Here is a 16,255-nt window from a genome sequence, read left to right on the forward strand (position 1 = left end):
TAGTAATTTCCTTTCTGTGTGTCCCCAGTGTGTGCTGTCAAGCTCCAGACAGAGTTCAATGCAGGAAATACATGAAAAATCAGCACTTAAATCACCTATTTTTCCCTACAACTGTAGGCTAACCAAGGAGCTGATTTAGTAGATTAGACATTAGATTTGGAATATGTAGGCCCCTGGACAAAGTAGGTTCACCTCTTTGTCTATCATGACAGGTTATGAGGATTGTTTCTGTGGCAGCTATGAGATCCTGCTTGAGTTATCTGAGCACTAGGAATGGGGAAAAAGGGTGAAAGAAAAAAGTGTAAAAACTCTACCAGCTCCAGTGGCACAAAGCAATGCAAAAGTACCCACTGACTTGGCTGAAAGATCCCTGTCCCCACTGGGGTTGTGTGGACACTCCCTCCTGAGGTTTCATCCCCTTAGCAGGCTGTGGGCTATCTAGGGCAAGAAGAGGATTATGGTACAGCTGAAAGCACAAGGATAGCTGTGCATGGGGAAGACTCTGGCTGGGCTCTGCAAAACAGCGTCATTAAACATGACCTCCGAGGCTATTGCAAACTTCTGTGCTACACAATCAACTATTAAGTCAATGAAATCATTTGTATCAAAGATATTGTGACACTGTCTGAACATGGGAATGGAAAATAAAAAAGACAGCCCCGCATGTACATATGGTCATGGTCCAGTGCAGTGAGTGTTACTGCTTGGTTTGCTGAAGCATGCTGGACAAGCTTTAGAGCTTGTTATTTTTGCAAGAAGTACAGTGGAGGAAACATCTGATGTATATTTCAGTAAAAAACACAACCAGAACCAAGGCAAATGTAAGGCAAATGTTTTGCAGTTTCAGCATCAAAAATGACACTCTATGCAAAGGTCCTGTGATTACAGAGAAATGTCTCACCCTGTGAATATTTCCCATTTTTATTCACCTTGGTTCTTGCCCCAGAAGACTGAAAGCAGAATTATGGGCCTCCGTGCAGAGATCCTGTTCTCACAACATTTCTAGGCCCCATTTTGCTGAACCAAAAGATGTGGATCATTGGGATGACTCTGACAAGCTCTAGAATTTTAGTTGCTTAGTGGCATCCAAAGCCTTTGGGGATTTACTCAGCATTAGTGAGAAAAGCTGTGCCAGCCCTATCAGCTGGTGTGCACTAGTCCTCCTTGCTCCCAGTTGGATCTGGAAGGCATCATTCCCCCCTGCTCCTGCTGGGCCAGACGGGCACGGCCAGGCACAGGCACCAGGGCACTGCTCACAGCAGCTGGCTCTGCCTCCTTGCCAGCTTCCATGGGGATGCAAATGCATGGAGATCCCCCACTGGTGGAGACCTGGCTGCCGAGCCCATGGGGCTTGGTGCCACCTGGGGTAAGCCACATGGGACCCTACAGGCCATCACGTATTTTTCAAAAAGATCCTGGAGTCCAAAGATAGCATGACCCATAGCCTGCCTATGCTTTTGTCATATTTTTTTTTTCTAATTCCTTATTGTAACAATATTACGTGAGATTGAACAATAGCCCCAGGCATTTGTCCCCATATTTAGCTGGAATGAATGCATTATCTAAGGAAAAAGAACACAGAACTGTACTTGCTGACTTTTGTACTCTCTAAACCCTTTTAAATTTAAACAGAAGAATTAAAACTCTCCCCCCCACCCCCAGAAAAAAAAACCAAACCAAACCCACCCAACCAACCAAATCATAAATACCAAGAGGATTGCTCCATCTGTGGTATTATTACTCACTCTCTGGTTTCTACCAGGTGGTAGGTCATGTTGCAGAATGTTCTCTATTAACAGCAATAAAGTTACTTTACTCATCTTCAAATTCTTCCTTACAAAACTCTACTCAGCCTGTTATCACAAAAACAGAGACAGATGTTTAGAGAGATAGCATGCTTAGGACTGCAGGCTTTGGGGCTTTCTCTTGTCCCAACAGAGCTGAGCACATTTCCTCATCCCCTTGCCCTCTTTGTGTGCTGGCAGACAGAGCCATCAGCTCTTTGGGGCTCAGAGTTTCATGGTCAGTGCCAAGCACAAGCTGCTCCCTGTCCATAAATGGGACATGAGAGTTACCTTAATATGAATAGAGACTGGAAAGGTTTGGTGAACCAAGTGTGGGATCCCAGTTCCTTGCAGTGCAAACTCATGACAGTGACTCCAGTGAGTCTTCCTGAGCAGGAAAGGAGCTGGACCCACGTTTTCCACTGTTTGCATCACATGCACCTTCCCACTGCTGCCAGCTCTGCAGTGCCACAGGCTGCTTTAAATATCAAAGCCTGGAGAAGCTGAACTCCTTTGCATTGCTACTTAAACCACCTCTGGGATTGCTCAGATCTGGTGAAGGAGCATTCTACTGTTTTATGCAGTGGAAGTCCCAGACCCAAGCAAAAGACCACTAATAGAGAAAACTAGATTTCTGTTAATGTGCTGCATGAGTTCTCAAGGTATCTCTTTACTTAGATATGAGATCCCTTTCTTGTGAAAAGCCAGATAGATGTGTGCATGTGCTGGGGGTGACCAGGGATTGCAGCCAGATTGCCTGCCCTCCTGGCTGGTTTTAGGCATATGTAGTTGGATTCTTACCCTGATTCACACAAAAACCCCATCATCTCTCTCTCACCTGATTGCTGATAATTTTTTAAAAAAATAAATAGACTCTTATCTTTCCACGTGTAAGTTGGTGTCTCCAGAAGTATCTATGTAAAGATTGCTGTTACCTACCAGCAGCTGCAGAAATGATAAATGAAGTATCTGTACTTTGTCTGTCTGTCTATATCTGCATTAGAGTGTGTTGGTTGTTAAGAAAATGTAGTCCCCTCATCAGGGGCTTCAATACCACTTAAAATTTTACCCAGATAATCCACATCAGGATTAGTGACACTGTGAATTAAGGATTTGGCAGCAATAAATATGGGTTACCCTCACAAAGGGCCATTATAAGACAATGATCCCTAAACCTGCACCTCTGCCACATATGCATTAAAAATGTCCTGCTGACAATGTTGTGCAAAGGAGCCAATTCTTTCAAACTCCAAAAAAAGTTCCAGCCTTAATATATTGCTATAGGAACTGTTGTGGGATATTGAGGCTATGTAAGTCCATCAAGGGCTTTTCTTAACCTGCAGATATTCACTGTAAGGAAATGCATGCCATGCTCTGTTGGGTGTGGATTGGGAAAAGCCCTTTTAGGGACGTTCATCAGGGAAGTGAGCCAGGTAAGCAGAAGTTTACTGCCCTATTCTGCCTCAGTCAGTCCTGGAAAAAAATGTTGTATTTTAGGAACTCACCACTAGCACTATGTTGTGAATTTTGGAAGAAAGGATTGTCTGTCTGTCTGTACCTCCTTTGCTCCAGAAGAGTTTTCCATATAAAAATAGGTTAAATATATTTACTCCCTCTTCATCAATTCTTCATCTGCTGAGAGGCTTCAGGCATCTTCTGCAAAGAGGTAACACACCCCCACGTTTGCACAGTGACAATATGCATGGGAGCCTGTCTCAAAATTAGGCATTCTGGAGAACACAGAGTGGGGTGGGCACAGTATCTCCTATGACTTGTTGTGCAACAGCTTGGAAGTGACCATTCCCTACACTGAAGCGCGCATTATTTTATTTTTGATACCTTAAAGCCTGTACAAAGTGCAAGTTTTAGGCAGAATATGCTGAAACTGACAAAAGCAGACACATTTAAATTTTACTCTGGCCAGTTCAGCTAATCCTTGCAAAACAGGAGTACTGCCAACATTAATTTTTCATCCAGCTAACTCATATTGAACATTTCATCACTAGTTACTTAAAATTGAATCTATTTTTAATAGAAAATTTGATACTTGAATATGAAACATGAAGTAACACATCATTGTTCTGCAAAAGACTAAGCTTTTAAAGATAACATTGTAGACTGGAAACAGACTGAAAAAGGTAAAAGGTTATTTTCAACATTAAAAGTAATCTACATGTTCACCAAAGCCTAGATCATCTCAAAGCAGTAATTATTCACTGACTGTAGATAGCCTTATTTTGATATTTGCTGTATGTTTATTATTCATCACAGCAGATTATCACAGGATTACTGCAACGTATTTTTCCTTTCAGTAAAATCTTATTTTCAGGTAATCTGGATTTTTTTGGTGCCCCTTCACAAAATCTGCTTTCATCAGCCTCCAAGCCTGACTAATAGGCAGTTACTTCAGTTTCCACATGATTATCACTTCTTGCATTTTATACAAAGATATCTAAAACTCTTTTTTTTTTCCTGTAGTGCAAAGCATACTTTTAAAATTCATAGCCATCAAATTTGTGTGCATGATAGCAAGAATGGCTGCTTCTCTTTTGTACTACAGGGCAAACAGCCAGACTTTAAAGACTTCATAATTAGGGACTTTACCAGATTGTAACAGAAGATGTATTTGCCTATTTTTGCTGTAAAGTCAATTATAAATATGCAAAATTCAAAGTGTGAGTGACCAGGCCACACTTAGCAGACATAATAAGACTGCAGCCAATTAAAACAGAAAAAGGTTGAGTTCTCAGTTTTCTGCCCTGTGTGTTTCTGATGATGACACAACAGCTGTGAACTCCCAAAGTCATCCCAGAGAGGTGGCTCAGTCTAGGGCCTGCCAAAATGAAGGATTTGCCCTAAAAGCCAGATGTTCTTGCCACAATTTCCCACATGGAACTGACAAAATGGTTGCTCAACATAGTGGGATCATGGTACCACTCTACCATTTCTTTGTAAGAATATCAGTCCCTTGAAGATGCTGCATGAACAGACAGGAGGACAAACAACATTACAGCATTAATATCCTGAAATTTGTGCTTTTAATCTTTCTAACAGGACTATCTGGGTATATTATTGTTAATGGAGCACTTGAGAACTGTAATTGAAACAGTATATAAATACTTTTAAAATTCTTCTTCTCCTAATATAATCATTACGTGAGAAACACTAAATTAGACATTTGACTTTATTGATCTTTTCATGGACTAACAGTACAGGGAGTCATTTTCTGCCTAGGCTAATTAATTGATAGACTAATTCATTGATCAGGTTCTCCATAGCATAGTTGGTATTGACAAACACTGAATCTTTTTCCATCAGTTCTATTAGTTTGCACCAATTACTTTGTCTGTTTCACTTAAGCAATTACGATAGCTCAAAAGCAACAATCAGATTCTCAGCTGGTGTAAATCAGACTCTCTCTCCTTAAGTCAGAGAGCTGAGCAGTTTCACTCAGTGTGGGGTTTTTTGGTTTTTAAGATTTAACAGTGAGCTTTAAAACATCCAAAACAGCAACAAGGATATCTGAGGCAAAACTCCATCATGTTAGCTGAAACATGTTAATCATAGTAATGAATAGTAAACATGTTAAAGACTTGTCTGCAGATGCATGACTTTGCTCAAAATTCATACACAGCCTCAGAATGCTATCAGGTGCAGAGCAAGGTACCCATGGACACAAATAAGCATTTGGAGTCACATTAAAGTTAGATGCTCAATAGACTCATGTTTTCCATACCTGAGTTATCTGTAAATCAGGTCCTAAGAATATCTTGCTTCCAAGCAGCCAGTGCCTTCCAAGTTCATGGAGCATAGCCACTTCATTATATGTGAAATCTTCGTTTAGGCACCTGTGATTTTTAAAAAATATTCAGCTGCTAAAAGATTTTAGGATAATGTAGTGGCTTCTGCAGGGCTTTCTCACTTCTGGATCACTGCTGAAAGAATGGACATTGCTGCTTCATGTGTTGAGCAGAGCCAACAAAGACACAGGATCACCAACATACTGCCAGGAAAAGGACCATATGGGAATTCAGTAACTTCTGTGAGTTTTCAAAATAAAGACTAAGTAAGAATTAGTAAATTGAACTGATTGTTCTCTGCATAGATTTTCCTTAAGAAATTATTTTTCAGGTTACCCAGGGAGTCACCAGAGTACAATTGTTACACAAGAAGGAGACACTGCAGTGATTTTTCAGCTAATGATGAAGAAATTAGTTTCCTTTCAGAAACAGGCCATCTCTGTCAAGTTGGCCAATGTTGAAAAAAGTGAGGCAGTGTAAACTTTCCATTAATCTCTGGTTTGCTTCTCCTAGAGCATTATGGAAAAAATGGACGCATGCAGGAAGTAGTCTTTGTGCTTTGGATCTACCTCCCAGCTCTGAATAACTGAGAATTCATTGAATACAGGCATTAACTGTTAGTCCCTTCTTTTAAAGTCTCCAATCACTTTTTCCTCATCTTTGCATGCAAAAATAGAAAATTATATACTCTCCAGAGACACCGGCAATAGCAAGAAGTCATCATCAAGACTAAGAAAATTTTGCTGAGGCAGTTTCCACACACTGCTCTAAACCCAATTACTTCCTGTGCTTGACATGCTCATGGAGGCTTCCTCTTTGATGCCTGGTATAGGGTAAAATAAAGTGCACATTCCTCATTAAAATGAGTGGTTTTCCCTGGCATGATTAAAAAGAAACTCCTATGTGTGCCCTGTCAACGATATTTCCATTTGCCTCAAACCCATGTAGATGCCAACATACAGGTCATATTTGTAATGCCTTTGCTTAACAAAGGGTGACCAGAGTACCACATCACACAGTGTAGGAACTGCACAGGGAAAAGAGGCACGTGCAGGCAGAAGTGGATGTGGAGAACAGTTGTGGTAGAGTACAATCCTCCTAAAAGAATGCCTTGCGCCCTTCCCGCAACCGCAGGGAGAGATTTGCAACACACAATTCAATGACATGTAATTAAAATCAATAGAAAATTGACATTACAAACCCAAAACAAATTAAAGCACAGATTTGATCTCTGTTTCTCGTTCTGGCACTTGAAATGGAGGATTTGCTATGAAGATATACTGTAAATAGGCTGATATGTATGGATATACTGGGTATGTCTTAAGCAATTAATCTTTATGTTTTACAATTATGATTCCTTACCTGTGAAAAGAGCTGTTCTACCATCTCCTTGGCTGATTTTCAGTGTAGAGTAATCTGGCCTTACTCTGAACACATGTCAATTTTAAACAGATACCTTTATCATAGAATGATTTTTTATGAGGGTATTAACACTTGAACAACAGCATAATTTCATGCAAGATCAGGTTGTGTGGATCTGATGCCTCAGAACTTTGCAATTTTCTATTTTAAAGGTTCTGTTTTTCATAAAAAGTCATAGAATATGCAAAAGCAGAATAAATCTATCTATTCTCATATTTTTCTATTTTTGATATGCTATTATCTGTAGTAGTTATATATGCTGCAGGGCAAACAAATTATTTGAAATGTTATTAAACTACATTTTTTCTTACCTAAATCTGTGTTGCCATGCCTCTGAATGCAATATTGTCAAACCTCTAAAACTGTAGAGCATCCAGGGAGAAGCCATGCTAATGGTGGTGGTTTTTTCTGCTGGAAACATCCTCAGTTCACAGTCAATCAACTGTGGTCTTTTATTACACTACTTTTTTTTTTTTAATTAAACAAAACCAGAACTGATTTTTTTGAGATGGAAATCATGACAACTGATGAGGTCCTGAGTAACTTGATCTAGTGGGGCAGGGGGTTTGGAATTAGTTATCTTTAAGGTCCCTTCCAACCCAAGTCATACTATGGCTTAATATTGCAAATTAAAGATTGTTATTTCCCACTCCAATCACAATGGGCAGACTCTTCTGTATTGCTCATGCTATGATCTCTTAGCTCCTTAGAAATATCTGCTCTTGGCCCAGGTCAGAGTTAAGGCATGGTTGATATAGGATGATTGTCTCTGTATTTCTAAGGCTTTGGCCATCAGGTCACCTCCTGGCATGGACAGAAAAGGCAACCTGTGGCACCACACTTGCAAACCCATGGTCATTGGAACTGATCCTTGACAGTACCTGGATTACCCTAGAGCAGGTATTTGGATATACAGGGTTGTGCTGCTGCCACCAAAGAAACAACTCCACAATGTTGTGTTGGAGACACCCCTTGGGGACAGAAGCCAGCTCTGCTCCATTGCCCTCCACCACCTTCTATGGGATGCAGGGCTGGGCTGCTACCTCGCCCCAAACCCTCATCCAAGTTTGCCAGCCTTGCTGAGCAGCTTTGAGCCAGCTTTGGCTGACACAGTGTCTGCAACTCACCCTTTAGCCCATGGCTGTGAAATACAATAAGGTAAGACTTACAGGGTCCTACTGGGTGACTTAGGCTGTGTCTAGGTATTCTGCCATGTCTTTGTTCAGAATCTCTACAGAACAACCGCATTTTCATTCCCAGCAGGAAAGAAGCCCCTTCCCCTTACCCCAAGGAAATCTTAGGGTCCAGTTTCATTTCATGCTCCTCAGTTACAATCATGGGCAACATAAACTGGTTTTCCCTCTTTTTTTTCCTTCTCTCCATAATTTCAAAATATTAAATTTTCCTACAAACCAATACATTACCTATAGGATCTGACATGAAATTCCAAACTTGTTAATTTCCAATTCCTGGTTATAAAGATTTACTACCAGTTGTTTCAGCTGAAATCACAAACCACCAAAACCCCCAAATGTTCAAATGAATTATATCTCAACATATTACAGTCCTCATGTTTCAAAACGATGCTCAGAAGCTGCCAGAAAAGCAACATGATTTAAATGTTTTATTTACTACTGCAGTTTTCACCAGGAAAGTTCATTCTGTCTTCAGAGTGACAGTAAGAAACAATTACTGAAAAAGGCACACAGTTCCCTAATTTAGTTTTCAATAGTTGATGAATGAAATGGGAAGTGTTGACCACCCTAGGTCACAGAAAAGTCATTTTGTTAGACTTCTGCTCCCCTCTGACAAGTAATACAGTGAACAGTGATGGTTACAATGTCTGTTCATGCAAAACTTGGTTTCTTATTATCGTTGAACACAGCAGAAATCTGCCTTCTCAGTCTGAGCAACTGTTTCTCAATCAATAATTAAGTAACTTTAAGGTCTAGATCTATACAAGGATATTGATATTTTCACTGAAAATGAATCAATATGAACAGGGTAAAGCATCTGAGTAAGTCTTTTTAATGGCAGTGTTTTGGCTGTGAGAAGTAAATTAATTGATTAAATGAATGACGAATATTGGACAACCAAAGTAAATCTTTTCACACTTCCACTAACCTTTTAAGTAACTAATTTAAATTATTTTCTTTGTTTCGATATTTTTTCCAACTTTATGTTGTTTTAATAGAATTTACAGGCCTTCCTGTGAGTATGTAATGCTAGTTATGTCTTTTAATTTTATATTAATAAATAGAGGTCAGATGAATTGTATTGAAGGAGAAGACCAAGCTGAGACTTATGGAAGGAAGGGCATTTTGTGGGTGGTGACAGACTGTAAGGGATCCTGCTGAAAAGGCTACAGTGAGAGAAAGGAGATCTACTGGAAGAATGTAATAGAAAAATCTAGTAAGAGATGGGAAGTGGTAAGGGACAGGAAAATACATTCTCACCTTTGGTTTGGTGGACAAGAAGTAGTTCTGGCTAGGTCTTTTCTACCATCTTCTTAAAAACCACACTTGTGAGAAGTCCAAAGTAGTAGAACTGGACACAAGAGGAAATGTTCTAGCAGCTCCCACAGAGATGGCTGTACTTACAAAGCTGTCAGCTTGCTCCCACAGACACCCTGACATGTCCATCAGGATGGACCTGTGCAAAGGCTGTGCTCTGGGGTGGAACCAGAGGTGTTTGCTGGGGGTGGATTCACAGCAGTTTGCTGCAGGTTTGGCCTTAAGGCTCAGGCATGAAAGTGCTGATTCCAGCCCAAGCTGTGATGCCTTTACAGCTCTCTCTAGAAACAGCAGCAGAAGCTGCTGGCCAGCAAACCCACTCCAGTGACTCACGTGGCACAGTGAATCTCCAGAAATCACTGGGCCTCCAGCAATAATGATCTTGCCTCTAGAGCTTGATGAGAGTGAGCATTTTGCAGCTTCTTGAAGTACGACTCTGTCTGGAGGATCACAGTTTGAAAAACTGCCCAGCAGTGGGAAAAGCATTGCAGTCTGTCAGTAAGGTCACTGAGGCTGGGACAGTCTGTCATGCCACTGGAAACAGAAAGACAGCAAGGGGCAACAGTGAAGAGACAAAAGAGACTCATTTCTTCCACTCACAATTGTATCTCATGTTCTGAGCTAACAAATTCAGTTCAAGGCAATGCTATTTTAATTGCTGGAAACAGGTACACTATAGCCTCACCCAGGGCCACCCCAAGAATGAGAAGGGAATAGAAACCAAAGTTAGGGAACCATTCTTCAGGAATGTTTGCTGTGCAAAGAGAGGGGAGCCATGCAAATGGGCAAGTGGGACAGCAGAAATGTCTTTATTTCTCCATACATCCTTCTAGCGACAGTGAAGTGAGATTCCCTCTTTTCCCTAGCCTTTCTTTTTCCATCTTTTCTCCCTTTTACCCTTTTCTCTCTTTTATTTGAGTTCATAGTCTTTTATAATTAAAAAATGACTTCTTTAATTGTAAAGAAGCAGGTCAAAGAAACCTAAGCCTTGCACTGGCCCTTTGTCTGTATCAGCTATCAAGTGGCAGCTTGATTCTCAGGCCATTACTTTTGCTGCTGGTCACAAAATAGTTCTTCACTGCCCCATAGATCCTGCAAGCTACTGTTGGGACATCAATTTTCTGAAAGTATTTTTGAGTTGGGTGTCTTCTTCATTATTATTATTAAATGGACAAACATTCTCATTGGTAAAGGTTAAAACTCCACTTTTTCCATCAGTCTCTGCCCTTTTTGAAATTGTATGTCCCCTGTGGTGTGCAGCTCAGAAGTGTTCACTTATGTTCTGGTAAGGAAAAAAACCCCCAAGAAATGTAAAGAATGAATGTGTGACAGAATGGAAAATATTGAACTATAATAATTATTTCTAAACTGCACAAAGAAGTTGCATGGTACAGGCAGACCCCACTCATAAATAAATATTAATCTGCCTTGCATTCAAAATTGAAAATTAATGTAGGAGAGGGCACACAATCCACTTCCCAGTGTAAAAATGTTTTCCCCTTTCTTTTTTTAATCAACACTCTGCACTTTGAAATCACATGTCCCGTTTTAAGCACTTAAGATGTGACTGGTTTGGTTATTTTAAAGAAAATCCTATTTAATATTTATGCCACAAAATCTGATGATTCCTGATGTGTGTTTCCATTTTAATTAGAATTTAGTATCATGATTCTAGTGAAAATGTGTGCCTTTGTAGCTGTTGAATATGGCACAAAAAATGTCTAGCAGAGCAGATGGATGTGAATTCCCTATCCCCAAAATGGTAAAAATCACATTGCCTGACGCTGATGAAACTTTGTTATTCTAAGAGCACAACCTATGAACTAATTAGCCAACATCTACAGCTCCCCAGACTGGCTGGAATATTATTTCACAGACACCCAGATCTACAAAAGCAGCAGGAAAGAAAATAAAAATCAAAGTAGAAAGCAGTGAGAGAAAATCTAGATGAAGCATGAGATGTTACCTCTTAATCTGGGGTGGGGAAATTTCATCTTGCACAAGGTCTGTTCCCACCCTATCTATGCCTGCACCTAGATAGGGCAAGTGTGAGACCCTTCCTGCCCACTTCCTAACAGAGCCTCAGCCTCCAGCTGCAGTGCTGCATCTGGAAAGGAGGTGTGTGGAGTGCAGCTAAGGTCCCCTTGCATTTTGACTTTCCTAAATCTGTTTATGCTCACTCAGTAATATACGACACTGAGGGATTCTCCACTGTGCTTGGAAGCAAGACCCTGTGCAGCACCTTTGCTCTGCCACCTGGGCAGTCCCCAGCTCCTTTTGGCTGCTGCTGAAGGCCAGTGCACAGTTGCAAATCTCCTCACTGCCAACTGGCTGGAAACACAGGGATCACTCCCTCTTGCTCTCCACAGCTGGGCCAGGCAGCTGAAGTTGCTGGGGCAGCCAAAAGCACAGAGGCAGTTTGCTGAGTGCTTGCAACAGCAGTAGTTATCACCAGAGAAATTGTAATGGTGACACATTTGGTGTCTTGATAGGAGCAAAATGCAGAACTCCTCCAAGCACACCAGCTCAGCTCAGCAGGCCACACATGCTGCAAGGAGCCCTTCTAATGTGCTCTGCTCTGCTGGGACAGCCCTGCCTGGCATCCCTGCTGAACCCTAAGGGCAGCCGGAGCCCAGAGTTTTAATGTCCCATCTCCTCTCTGAAGCAGGGAACAACTACACCCTCCTAGGGACCATCTCTGGTCTCCTTGGTGTTTGGCCCTGGCACTTCACTGGCAGCTAAAATGCTGGATGGAAGCTAAAATGCTGCACAGGAAAACGTGCTGGATGCTGCTCCAACAGGTTGGAGGTTTGCTTCTAAGCAGGGAGATCTGTGACACAACATGTGATAGGGGGTGAAGGGCAGCTGGATCCCCTTGCTGTCCCAAATCAGCAAAAAAGAATGAGTAGGACTAGATGTAAAAAACACATTGAGGGGCAAGAAAGAAAATGTATTGCCCTGGATTCTATCTATATGTTCATAGACTTGCCTCCATGGGAGTTTTCTGATCATCTCAGTTATGGCCTTCTCAGCTCCATGCAGTTTTCTCATCACCTGTCCCCCATCCTGTGTGTGAACTGTATCAGTGATGACAAATGAATTATCTCATCATTTTCTCTGGGATTTTTTTTGTGGAGAACAGAAAATAGTATGGTATGAATAAGGAAAACAAGTTTTGTAGTTGGTGTAAAACTCATTAAAACAATGCTTTTTCATTGTACTTCAAACACGATTCTCAGAGATTATAAACAGCTTTTGTTTTTAGTCAAATGAAATACTGTGCAGCAATACTTTAACTCTCTTTTACCAGATTATCAGTTATTTCAAGCAAGTGTTAAAATCTCCATCGCTGGCAAAATGAATTATGTTTGTTTGTCAAACTTGCACCAACATGCCCATCAAGCTGGGCAGGAAAAGACTCTTTAACAGTGCAGCATAGGTGCTGCTGCTTGTGACTGTAAATGCACCTGAATCGAAATTTTGCAGCTATAAGGTTCTTTTGCTCTGCAAGAGGTTTTTATTTTCAGATAAAGTTTCAAAATAGTTTGCCACATTACAGTATATTTTTAGTCCTTTCTTGTAAGTTCGGTTAAATAGTAAACCTGCTTCTCCCAGACATTACTTCTATTTCATTTCATCAATCGTCAATTTTTTTTTTTTTGCCTACTGTCATTTATATGGCTTTCAAAATACTCAATCAATGACAGCTACATAATAAAGGCTGGAATGCAATAAGCAGAGTTCATGCTTTTTGGGGGAAGTAAGGTAGTTTAGTTTATCCCTTCATCTTGCTTTGGGCCTCATTCTGTGATGAGAACAAGTTTCCTCCATTATTTGTCAATATGCAATGAGACACTGACACAAAGTCCTGACACATTAATAGTTTCACAAAGTAATTGGGAGACCTACAGTGACCAGTCACAAACATTTACCTCTTTGCAAGCAATACAGGTTGGTTCCTTTATAGGATGTAGCTGTTGCTTCAGATGTGGGAAGAGTATTCTAGAAGGACAGATCTGCCGATAAATGAGGAAGAGCAAATTTGAGTAAAGTCACTTACACAGATTGGTGTTAATACTTGCTGTAAGAATGTACTTACTCTCAGTAGTCTGTAACGGGGGAAAGAAAGGTGACATTAGGACGTCTTATATAGAGACATCAAAATCTGCCCGGTTCATTTCTGTCTAACCTAAAGAAATGGACAAGATAATACATCACATAAATTTTACTGATGAATGTCAAGACTTTGATACTATGCAAACCCATAGAAAGCACTGTAAACAACATCAATCTTCCTAAAGGCAACACTGAGACAAAAATAGTATTACCATATCCAAGGATGGAGACAGTGTATGGGCTTAATAACATAGAAAAGCCATCCCAACACAATTTAGGTGGGGAATCAAAACTTTCTTAACCACCTTTTTTTTTTTATCTCAGGGTCTCTAAAGGAAATAAATTCATCATATATACACCCAAATAGTATTTGGTGAGAGTGAGTGTGCTGCCAGTCTGGAGAAAGAGGAAGACAGTTTGGGATGGCAGCTGACCTGAGAGGGAGCTCAGGGCAAAACCACCTCAGCTACACCCAGGCCAAAGTCTCCACTGACCACCAGTGGCAAATTGCATATTCATTCTCTTTTGTCTCATGGTCCTTATACCTCTCAATAAAAACCTACCAGTTCAGAATACCTAGCAATGCCTCATTTTTGCTTAAAGTAGTAACCAACAAATCCAATCAGGCAGGGAAAGTGTTCCTGAAATCACAGATGACTCTCCCAAGTATCTAACCTAAGCCGACTCTCAGTTTAAAACCATTCCTCTGGTCCTGTCACTACATGCTCTTGCAAAAAGTCCCTCTCCATCTTTCCTGTAGGCCTCCATCAGGTACTGGAAGGCTGGAATTGGTCACCCCAAAGCCACCTCTTTTCCAAGCTGAACAATCTCATTCTCTCACCTTTCCTTGTAGGAGAGGTGCTCTGGCCCTCTAACCATCTTGGTGGCCTCCTCTGCACTCACTCTGACAGGTCCATGTCCTCCCAGTCCTGGGCACCCCAGAGCTGCAGGTGGTGCTGCAGGTGGGGACTCACCAGAGCAGAGGGGCAGAATCCCCCCCTCACCTGCTGCCCACAGCACTCTGGATGCAGCCCAGGACAGGATGGGTTCTGTGCACATTGCTGGGTCGTGTCCAGCCTCTCATCCACCAGCATCCTTGAGTCCTTCTGAGCAGGGCTGCTCTCTCTGTCCATCCTCCACCCTGCACGGTCACCAGGGGCTGGTGCAGCACCTCCCACTTGCTCTTGTTAAACCACGTGAGATTCCCATGGACCCACCTCTCAAGCTTGTCCAGGTCCTTCTGGATGTCAGCCTGTCCTTCAGGTGTGTCATCAGCACCACTCAGCTTGGTGTCATGTGTGAATTGCTGGAGGGCACACTGGATCCCAGGACTGACTCCTGAGGGACACCACTTGTCACTGATGTCCATCAGGACTCTGAGTTGTTGACCATGACCCTCTGGGTGTGACCATACTACTCTCTGGAAATTTGCTTACAAAGAATTGCTGAAGAGTCTTAGACCTAAATGTAACCTTCTTAAAAGTAAACTGTGGGATGTAAAGAAATACAAGCATTAAAGTCAGGGAAGAAATGTTATGTTGCCTATGGGAAAACAGTGAGGTGGGAGTACCAGTCTGCCATTAAATTTTTTTCTGTAATAATTTCTGAGCTTATTTGTAATCATAGCATGGACCAGACATAAAAACATTTCCCTTTTTCAAGTAAATAAAGGTCACACCCCACTGTGGTAGACCTTGACAGGGGTTTTATTTCATCTACCTTACATAGTACCGCCTTGCTTATCTTATGTGAGAAACTCCCACCAGTGTGGAATATGGAATGACAAAGTGATTTACTTGGGAAAGTATAAGACAAGAACTTACCAGAAGTTTTGAAATAAACCAAGCTCTTCCTTAGAAGATAGAACACAGAAGAGAGCTGTGTATTTGGAAGAGTAAAATCAGGAGCATTAAAAAATATTTTAAGATTGTAGGGAGTTTTGTGTTTGGAGACTGTACACAGTCTCCAGATGTTCTCAGAGACTTTGTTTTGCTTTTCCCATCTGTATAGGCTCCAGCCTTGATGTCTTTTGGAGAGAAGGGCAAAAGTTTTTCTGCATTTTAGCAGCACAGATTTAGTGCACAGCTTTTACACCAACCTTTCTGAGATAAAATCTCTACTAAACTTCTACACTTGCAAACAAGAAATTCTGCCTTTCAAATATATTAAATCCAGCTCTGAGTTTGTGGCACAGATTTGAGACTAACATGCTGTTTGATTTCTCTTTACATGACTAGACCCACCAAGTGTGCATGTGTGTCCATGTGTCCCCTCTTGTACCCATTTCTATTGCATTTTGCATTTCTGTCAATATAGCCTCCAATATCTGAATCCACTGATAGAACAGATGCAGTAATTGCAAACAGCTGTAAAGTATTACCCATCTTGCTAATCAAAATGACTTTCTGCTAAATAAACCATGAAAAAAGCTTTTCCACCATCAGTGAAGTGGAGTGGAAATGATACAGACTGTAAAGAGTCCACCATGGAAGAAAAATCAACAGATCAAGTGTTCCTACAACAATGACTCTGAGTGTTAATGCACATTTCCAAAATTGTTATAGAAATTTCTCTATGTTTAGGAAAATGAATTTGTGTAACAACACAAATGTTCCTCCAG

At 41.1% G+C, this 16,255-nt stretch overlaps 1 long non-coding RNA gene across 1 annotated transcript in view; it reads right to left on the bottom strand.

Moving 5' to 3' along the window:
• Positions 1-13,539, bottom strand: part of LOC139594347 (uncharacterized) — a 33,289-nt gene extending 19,750 nt beyond the window's left edge. Inside the window, exons 1-5 of the long non-coding RNA XR_011680608.1 lie at positions 13,452-13,539; positions 9,463-10,053; positions 5,521-5,632; positions 3,290-3,440; positions 1,746-1,853 (exon numbers count right to left, since the gene is read on the bottom strand). This is a non-coding gene — a long non-coding RNA (uncharacterized lncRNA). The remainder of the gene's footprint in view (positions 1-1,745; positions 1,854-3,289; positions 3,441-5,520; positions 5,633-9,462; positions 10,054-13,451) is intronic.
• Between the last annotated feature and the right edge of the window lie 2,716 nt (positions 13,540-16,255).

The sequence above is a fragment of the Agelaius tricolor genome, unplaced genomic scaffold, assembly GCF_023055355.1.
Source record: "Agelaius tricolor isolate 1412-34295 unplaced genomic scaffold, bAgeTri1.0.p SCAF_11, whole genome shotgun sequence".
Lineage (NCBI taxonomy): Eukaryota > Metazoa > Chordata > Aves > Passeriformes > Icteridae > Agelaius > Agelaius tricolor.